At 35.5% G+C, this 9,655-nt stretch overlaps 1 long non-coding RNA gene across 1 annotated transcript; it reads left to right on the forward strand.

The window, feature by feature from the left end:
- Positions 1–8,017: 8,017 nt before the first annotated feature.
- Positions 8,018–9,331, forward strand: LOC121261554. Its single transcript, XR_005939923.1, has 2 exons — positions 8,018–8,272; positions 8,816–9,331. It is a non-coding gene; the product is annotated as an uncharacterized LOC121261554 (long non-coding RNA).
- Positions 9,332–9,655: the final 324 nt, after the last annotated feature.

Raw genomic sequence — 9,655 nt, forward strand, 5'->3', positions numbered from 1 at the left:
AGAAAATTGTCGATATTGAGCCTTACGGTGACTCAATTCGTGGTAAGGTTAGTGATGGTGGTGGGGGAAGAGGAGGAGGTGGATTTATTAGGAGCCATAATAGATCAGGAAGAGTAGACATGAGTCTTGGACTATGCTCGTGATACGATAATGAAATAAAGAAGAATGCACGGAATGTGCTTGACAAAAAGTCAGAAAGAAGAAGAATATTCTCAGAAATATATTTCGTTTATTGTATATCTCCTCAATACAATAGTGCTCAAGAAGTGAGCTAGTTATAGTCAATAGTACATACCCAATTTATAATAAACAAATACAAGATTAAATCTCCTCTGTACACCTCATCTGATTTATGTTGTGCATAACAAATTCCAAAGCCTTCCGTGAGTGGGAATTTGTTATTCTTGTACAGAGGCAGCGTTGTGTGTTGATGTAGTGCGGGCATAATCTTTTTATAATTCTGAGGAGTCTGGTGCTTCAATATTCCCACACCCACTTCACCACCACTGAAAGCCTCTATTTTAGCCACCTCCTCCACATACAACCAACACAACCCCTGTTTTAAGCATGGAAAAATAGAGCACCCGTTGCACAGCATTGGAGACTACATAACCAAGGCTTTTCCATCTTCAGACCACCACCATACGTCAAAGACAACCTAGTTCCATCCCCAGCTCCGTCAAATGGCATTGTAAGTCACTAATGCACCCACATAAGCTCTCTCCCTTTCCCTCCTATTTGTCTCTTTAGCCAATGCCAGTCATGAACCACCGTGAAGACTCTGTGACCCAACTCTTGTGCACCATAAAGAACTGTGAGCCTTTTCCTCCATGCATCAAGCCCCACACTAAAAACCTCTGTTTTTGCTCCTTAGAACAGAGCACTTGCTCCCCCACCGTGACCCACAAAGCCACTGCTACCCTCTTCTGTTTCCCTGTTGCCAAACTGAAACCACCCAGAAGCAGATCGAGCACTGCCGAATATCAACCTGTGAGCCCCCATGGCTGCCTACTTCTCAGTAAGCTCTCTCTCCCTCATGTTTCTCTCTCTCTCTCTCACACACACACACACTCTCTCTAAATTAGTTTTCCTTTCCCTCTTTCTCACTCTATATCTCTCTTGCTCAATACAGATCTATGTTTTATTTGGCTAGGATTATATTGGAGGTTTATGTACCTTATAGACTGAGAATGTTATATAAAAGGGTACGTGTCATGGGTCCATGTTATGTAGGCCATTCATCAAGTTTGGAGTTATAATATGTGTACGTAGATTTACAAAATTTACAGAGTTTATGTTATCTTAGGATTAATCGTAAATTCTTGGAGAAATAATTATGTGGAGATCAAAGTATTCGGGGTGATGACAATTTAGGGTTTTGAGGATTTTAGATTTTAGGAAAATATATATTATTTTAGGATGTCGGGTTTTTAATTCGAAAGTACATGATAAATTAAAAATTTATGTGTATTTTATAGGTAATCAGCTTCGTACTGAAAATATTGGATTAACGCTATAAGGTAAGTAGCATGATCATCGTTACGTGCATGTACCTACCCTTATCAGTCAGAATAGGGTGTCACAATCTCCCCCCTTAAATTCTATATGTCCTCGTTGGACTAATCCATTGTAAGTGACACAACTCAAGTCTCACATTTTTAGTTGAGATAAGCTCTGATACCATTTATAATGCCTCAAGGAAGTTTCAAGCCACATGTAGGCCTACACTCCAAAAGGACTAGCCAATGATACATTTGGAGCCCCATTGGAACCATTATAAAGAGTAAGAGCTTCTCCTTTCAAGCAATGTCGGCTTCCATACACCATCTACCCTTATCAATCAAAATGGGGATATCACATAGTTGGTCCAAAGTATATAACAGTTGTTCAATGTATAGTGGCCTGAAATGAGGCTACTAGTGTTTGTTTGATGGTAATGAAGCTATAAAAATGATTTTGTGCAAAGGATTGACTAAATTGGGGCCAATGTTTGAACTTACTGTTGAAATGATTGACCTTACTTGCTGATAGTTCCATGTTTTATTTTCAAAGGTCTCAAGGGCGGCCCAAACCATATTTGGACCTATACTCTAAATAATTAGTCAATGATACAATTGGAGTCTCACTTAACTCATTATAAAGAGCAAAAATTTATCATTATCAAGTAATGTGGGATCCCTACACCACCTACAGTGATCGCAGGTTGAGAATCCATACATAAGGATGACAATGCTGGAGCACTACCAGTGTGTCCATCCTGGCGATGCAATATGCTCCTTAACCTTTGGTACTATCTTCATTGTCATAATATAGGCCATTACGAATCTTAACAGTGATATCTCATCATAATCATACATGTATACTTTCTTGTTATCTCTTGACTTATCATATTGTAACAACCCGTTAGAAGCTCAATGGTAGAATTTCTATAGGCATTAGGAATCTCGTGAAATTCCATAAGTTTTCACAAATCGACCAATCGCGTAGGTTTTAGTCTGTCGACATAGTCAGTTTTACCACTCATTATGGTGTCAAAAGCACGATTTTATTTATTTGAGATAGTTAGAAGTGTCAGAATGTGATATTATCTACGCCATTAGACTTAATTGATTATTTAGGATTTTATGGCGCAATAATCACATTTTTAGTTTTCAGACGAAACACTTGTTTGAAAATGCGTTTTGTTTATTTCGAGGCATCTCAAGGTTGAATTTTGATAAACAAATTTCACCATTAGTTTCGTGTGTATGTTTAGTATTTTTCAATGCAAAGTTTATTTTTCACTTTCCTAGAGTGAATAGTAACACCAATAGTAGCACCAAGTGCGGTATTTTCAAAATCACAGTGTGGAATGTCCAAATTAGGTTAGAGTAGTTTTATTTGGACACTTGGCAAGATCTTAGACACACATGGTGAATAGTATTGGACACTTGGTAGCAAGAGGAATCATGAGATGGATTGTGAAGGAAATCAAGATGTGAGATCATGCCACTTAAGTAAAACCCAATTTCATCCAACCATTGAAATTGTGTCAAACCAAAGAGGGTTTCAATCTTAGTGAAACCCTAAATTGTTGAAATCCAATTGAAATCTCAAAAACTTGGTTGAAAGTTGGCCTCCAAATCTTATTTGATCCGATTTCTAGCATTGTGTTTAATCACTTGATTAAATTACTTCCACATACTATTAATTCCCTAAATTCTTGTTGACATCATCCAACACTTTATACCTTGGAAACTTTGATTGGGTCAAGAAAAATTAGATTTTGGCTTGATAGCATCTCAAACCCTAACCAAACCTTCTTTAAACCTCAAATGAAGCTCACTTGTTTAAGGCCCATTAAGAACACTCGAATCAGTCTCATCAAAATGAAGGTTTCATCAAAATTTGAAGGGTTTGGGAGTTAAAACATTGGCATTGGATTCGGTAAACCATAAAACTCAAACTTTGAGCTACAGTATCTTTACTTTCATCTCTATATTTGAAGATACACTATTCATACTCTATTCTATTATTTTATTATAAAATCACTTCCTCCAACTACCCTCCCATTTTCGCCCGTGATTCTGTTTGTTTCTCTCAAACCCTTTCTCTTCCTCTCCCTTTCTTCTCTTTCTTCCTCTCCAGTCCCTTTCTCGCAAATGTTTCTTTCGCTCATGAATTCGAATAGTCCCTTGATATGAGAGGGAAATCCACCTTACCACTTCCCTCCTACACGGTAGCAGTAGCAAGCCATTCCCATTCACTATTTGCATCTTTTTGTGACCTAATCACCATCCATCAAGGTGTCACTCAAGCCCATATTCCACTTCTTAGAAGTGTATTAGGCGTGCAAGTCATCCTTTTACTCACCTCATCCCTTTTCATTTCCGTTCTTGGAGAGAACACTTAGAAGCTCTCTTGGACAGTTTTCTGAGCCTTTTTGCGTACCATTTTTGAAACCCTTATAAGTGTTTTATCACAATGATGTCTTCATGTATCCTTCGAGTCTAATTTTCGTAGGTACATTTTTTGTTTTATTTCATGATCATTTGATTGGTTGGAATTTATTTTAACCATGAAAAGGTCAATTTGGGCGATAATATAGATAGTGTGTTGTATTTTGGAGTTTTTGACCAAGCTAATGGAGAAACTTTGGTCCAAGATTTTTGTGGAGTGTTGTAAACATGTTTAAATGCATTTTTTTTTTTTTTTTAGAGTAGTTGTATAATTAAAGATTTTGATAAAATATTTTCTTAGATCTAAAAGGTTAGAAATTGGAAGAGGAAAAAACAGTTTCATTTTAAGACAGTTTGGATCTTTTGTGGTCTATTCTTACTCCATTGGCTTTGATAAATTTATTTGATGCTACTAAGCCTTTTATCTACATTTTAGAATGCTAGTTTGAATATTTTTTGTGTTAGTTTCAAAAATATGAATTTTTATGTAAGAGAATACTCGGTTAGGTCAAACACTTGATGTTTTTGGTTAGATCCATGTTTTAGTTTATTTTTAGCCATATGATTTTAAGTTTAATATTTGAATCTACTTTGAGCTACAATTATATTTTTGACTAAGTGTTGGAGCCGAGTACTTCAAGTGAGATTTTTTTATTTTTGGTGACTTTTATGTATTGATTCAAATAATTTTAGTTCTTATAAATGTGTTATGACCATGTTAAAAGAAAGTTTTGGATTTTTTGAGTTCTTGGAAATATTTTGAAATAGGTCAAATTTTGAGATTCAATAGTTTGTACTTTAGTAAAAAAGTTTGGATCATTTTACTAAAAAGTTTTGTGTCTATGAAAAGTATGTTTGTGTTGAATGTCTTAAACATGTTTTTAAACTTAGGATATGAGGATTTTTGTTACAATATTTCAGTTTGATCATAAGCTTTGGAGTTGGAAGAAATTGCAACAAACATCAAGAGATATGGCCTTTAAAAGTTTCGGCCCTATGATGTTTTTCTTAGTTGTTGTTGATATTTGAGTTTAAGACAAAATCTATATTAGAAATGTAAATTTTGGGGATGTTAGGATTTAGGATGTGAAATCTTTATGTTAGGGATAAAATGGTCATTTTTTCACATGCAGAGGGTAAAATGGTAATTTTATGTTAATTTAGCATTTTTCATATTTCTAATTGTTAGTGATAAAATTTCTAACTTTTAGAATCTCTACTTACAGTTTTTTGTATTTTGTGCTTAATCCCCCGTAACGCGACGATCACTGTACGTTAGCTCTTAACCTATTATCAAATTATTGTGTATGTGTGATGGGTAAGGGAACTATAGTTTATGTATGTATGTTATCAGATACGCCATACTATGTCATGTCACTTCATGATTATCTGTTACATAATTTATTCTGTCACGTATTGCTATTTGTTACAAGTATATCATGTTACGTAATTTTATCCATTACACGTATATCATATCACGTAATATTTTCTATTACATTTTATGCCATGCTACAAAATATTGTATGTTACATGTTATGGCATGTTACAAAATGTTGTCTATTACATATTATGTCATGCTACGAAATTTTTTGTCTCATGTCTTTCATCTTATGTTTATGTTATGTTATGTTACGTCAGAGCTTTTGTCCTTTCATTTCATGTCATGTTTTATCTCGAGTACATTTTGTGTATTTCAAGACTAGGCTTTCAAATCATGTCAAGTCTGTTTACGTCTGTCATGACCCTAAGTGTTAGGATGAGATAATATCCTAGTAGAACTCATTTGTTCACACTGGAGTGTCTAAACTAGTGTGAAATTCTCTGTATTAACGTGATAAAGATCAATGAGTTGCGAATGAAACCTAATTAACTGGTCACTGGAGCGCAGCAGGCACTAACGCCAATGGTAATGCCCACATTTCAATTTCATGCTATACGTACTCGTGCGGGTGTAGATACCTGACACGGGATATGTACAGTACATGTGTCCACAAAAGGTGCAAATATCTGTGAACTGGCACGTATGTTAATGCACTCATAGCTGGTGTAGATACATGTATTGTGATGCGGTAATCGGTTGGGACACACGGCCAAAACGGACTCTGCAGTACCTATATGGTCACTTTTATTTATCATGCTTATTGAATAGATTCCAAGTTCATATATTTCACATTCACGTTCATGCTATATTCAAGTTCACATTCAGCTATGTTTCAAGTTCACGTTCAACCATGTTTCAAGTTCACGTTCTATCCATGTTTTAGTTCAAGTTCATGTTATTCAGATCAAGTTTATGTCATGTCAAGTTTCAAGTTCAGTTCACGTTTCAGTTTAAGTCATGTCAGTTTATGCTAATTACATGTCAAGTTATTTTATGCTTACTTATGACTTTGATTATGCATTCATACATTTACTGTCATGCATGCATCATTTATGGCATCGTTGGTCGAGTTACACGAGTTGCTCAATGAACTAGCCCAGTAATTATATTTTTGGTGATGTAATTATGGAGCTCGGTCTCCCATGCTTTAGAGATTACAATCCTCTGAGACCCGTACTGTAATCATGGATGTTTATCCTTTCAGTATATATGGATCATGTTTTAAGTCTTTGGGATTCTTTAGTTTGGTGCATAGTATTGCTCAAAAAAATAAAAATTATCTGTTGTGAATATTGTATACTGCTACAAGACATTGCATCTTTATCTATCATGAACGGGGGTAGGTAACTTTGTATCGCATGTCCCGACGCTTCATATGTTCATTCGATCCCAAGCGGAATCTGGAGGTGTTACACATATCATAGATTTTAAATGAAATTATGACTATTCATAAAATGTTGTCATACATGTTTCTTCACATAAAATCATGACTTTTCATTAAAAAATTTGATGCATAACTCATCACATAAAATAATGACTTGTCAGAAATATTTTGATACAAGATTCCTCACATAAAAACATTCTTTTTTATAAAATATCTTCATGCATGTGTCATGCAAACTAAATGAGATTTATGCATAAAATCATAACATTTATAAACCTACCATGATAGTTTTACTTCATGACTTAGGTATGTAAAAAAGGCTTCCAAATAATGGCATGCATAAATAATACTTTTATATAAAACATGCCGTTTACCGTACATATATGTAAGGATATGATCATACTACTTACCTCATAGTGCTAATCCAATATTTCCGGTGCGCAATTGATCATCTCTAAAATAAGCAAGTAACTTATATAAATTCCCAATCATACATAAGTTTCTAATTAAGCCCGTACTTATAATTAAAACTCAAAATACATAAATAACCTATACTTGCATAAAGCCTGAAACCATCAAAGCTCTAAAATATCATCACTCCCCAAATAATTGATATCCACGTAATTTCTCCAAATAATTATTACATGATTAAACTCCAAGAATATTTTCACGACCAAACTTCTAATTTTCTCTTAAATTTATCGTCAACATAGCATCATAAAATAATAAACCTTAAAATGGTTTCTCCATGAGATCCACATTAAAAGCCTAGTGTTTGTAACCGGCCAACTTCAACTTCCGACATCCTGTCATACAATTATCCTCAAAATGGTCTATCCTCCATGGATTCGAACTCACATAAGTCCAAGTAACCACTTAGACCCTTAACACCGGCAATATGACCCAAATTTGCACTCACTTTTACAAGTTCACTACAAGAAAATGTGTTATTTGCAGCGTTTTTAATATCGCTGCAACTAAAATCGACGCAAATAATGAGTATTTGCAGCGATTTCCAGCACGAATTTGTAATCTGAAGCTCACTGTTTTATTCTGCGGCGACTTCTGACTTATTGTGGCGATTTTTTTTTCGTCGCAATAGGTAATTTGAACTGTAGCGGCAATTATTTTTTGTCGAATCAAATAATCGACACAGTAGATACTTTTTGCGACGTAGATTATCATCGTAAAAATTCACATTGCCACCGTATAATAGATGTGACTTGATTGCGGCCAATTACTTGTTATTTGCGGCAACACTGAAGCGCCAGAAATATTGTGCTTTTCATGTTCCCACGCGGGCTCCTTATTTTTCCCACCCTTCCCAAAACTTTCACCCCCTTCCCGATACTTCCCCCCCTTTTTCTCACTCTCTCTGTTGTTCTCGACTGCGATTGTCGACTCCGGTGCTATTGTCACCACTATCTCGCCGCCTCGCCGATGCCGGTGAGCTTGTATTTCAGATTTTTGGTCTCCATCCATCTCTCTCTCTCTCTCTCTCTCTCTCTCTCTCTCGTCTTCGCAAAGTGGTTTCCGATTGCCAGTGCCGCCATCTTCTCTCCAACCCCAGTGAGTTTCTCTTTCACTATTTTCGTGTTTCATTACTATGATTTGGTTGCAATAGGGCATAAAATGTTTTTCCATTCACAGAGCCCTAAGGAATCGACCCCTTATGTGTCCCTAATTTCAACCTAATTTGGACTTCGTTTTCTTTATAATTTCCTGTTACACATTGTTATATAGTGTCTTTAGTGACTTTATAATTTTGTGGGAATGAGATTTCAATTTTTTATTTGTAGAAGGTGCTCATAATAAGCGTACGTGTTTAGGCCTATACCAATAGCTTTTCTTTATAGGTGCACATTTGATTTCTACTTGACCATATGTGAGTGTGTCTTGATCTAGATGTGTATAAGTAAGCATATGAACTGTAGATTATTCGGTCTGTGAGTAGTGGGGATGCTCGCAAAGACCTAAGAACTGCAGTCTTCATATCTGGGCTGTAAGCAAATCTTAAAAAAATGAGTGCATGAGTTTCAACTCACAACCATGGCTTCAGATGGCAAAAAATGAGAAAAAGGCCTGTTCAACTCGTGACCTGCATTTTGGCAGATAGATACAGCAGAAAAGGAGGGACCTGCTAGTCTGCTCCTGACCCTACATGTGCATGATAGACAAGGAAGTAAATCAACCTTCCAAAAATGGACAAAAGTAATTCAAGAAAAGAAGAAATACCCACCATTTTTTTAATCCTTTTGGTGTTTGTGTAGCTTTGGTTTGTTAAGTTCTTCATTGAGGGCCACAACTTCTATATCTATCAGTCATGGGGGTTGGAGAATAAGTTACTGTGTACGACTACTTTTTTAGGATAACAGATGAACCTGGAAATCAATAAGGAGACTTGTGCTCACTAAAACCAGTTTGAGATACTGAATTTTCAGAAAGTTGTAGGTTTAGAACATATACTGCCCTTTAAAATGTATTGTTCATGAGAGGTACAACATACAAGCACATTAGCTGCAACCATATAATTTGTTGGTCCAACAAATTCTGCCTTTACAATTTTGCTTTGTGAACTCAGAAAAGGATTCCATCCTTGAAGAATTTGATTGAAAAGCAAGGTTGTGACAACTTAGGACTAGCCTAGGTTATAATTGAGGCCTTTTTCTATTGTTATATACTCCAAGAACTTGGATTCTATTCACCCCCTTTTATGCTAAATTTAGGATATTATAATCTTTTTGATGGCCTTGTCCAACCTCCGAATCCCGCTGTGTGGTCGGCAAACTTCAAGTTGTAATTCCTGTAGCTGGTGTTTTGAGATGTTGTGTTTGGGTAGTGGGATATTCTCAATTTTAATATGAATAGTAATAAAAAAATAATGATAGAAGATTGAATAGTAGTGAAAAATATGTAAAAAGTAATAATAAAATAATGAATAATAGTGAGGTA

Source organism: Juglans microcarpa x Juglans regia, chromosome 4D, assembly GCF_004785595.1.
Source record: "Juglans microcarpa x Juglans regia isolate MS1-56 chromosome 4D, Jm3101_v1.0, whole genome shotgun sequence".
Taxonomy (NCBI): Eukaryota; Viridiplantae; Streptophyta; class Magnoliopsida; order Fagales; family Juglandaceae; genus Juglans; species Juglans microcarpa x Juglans regia.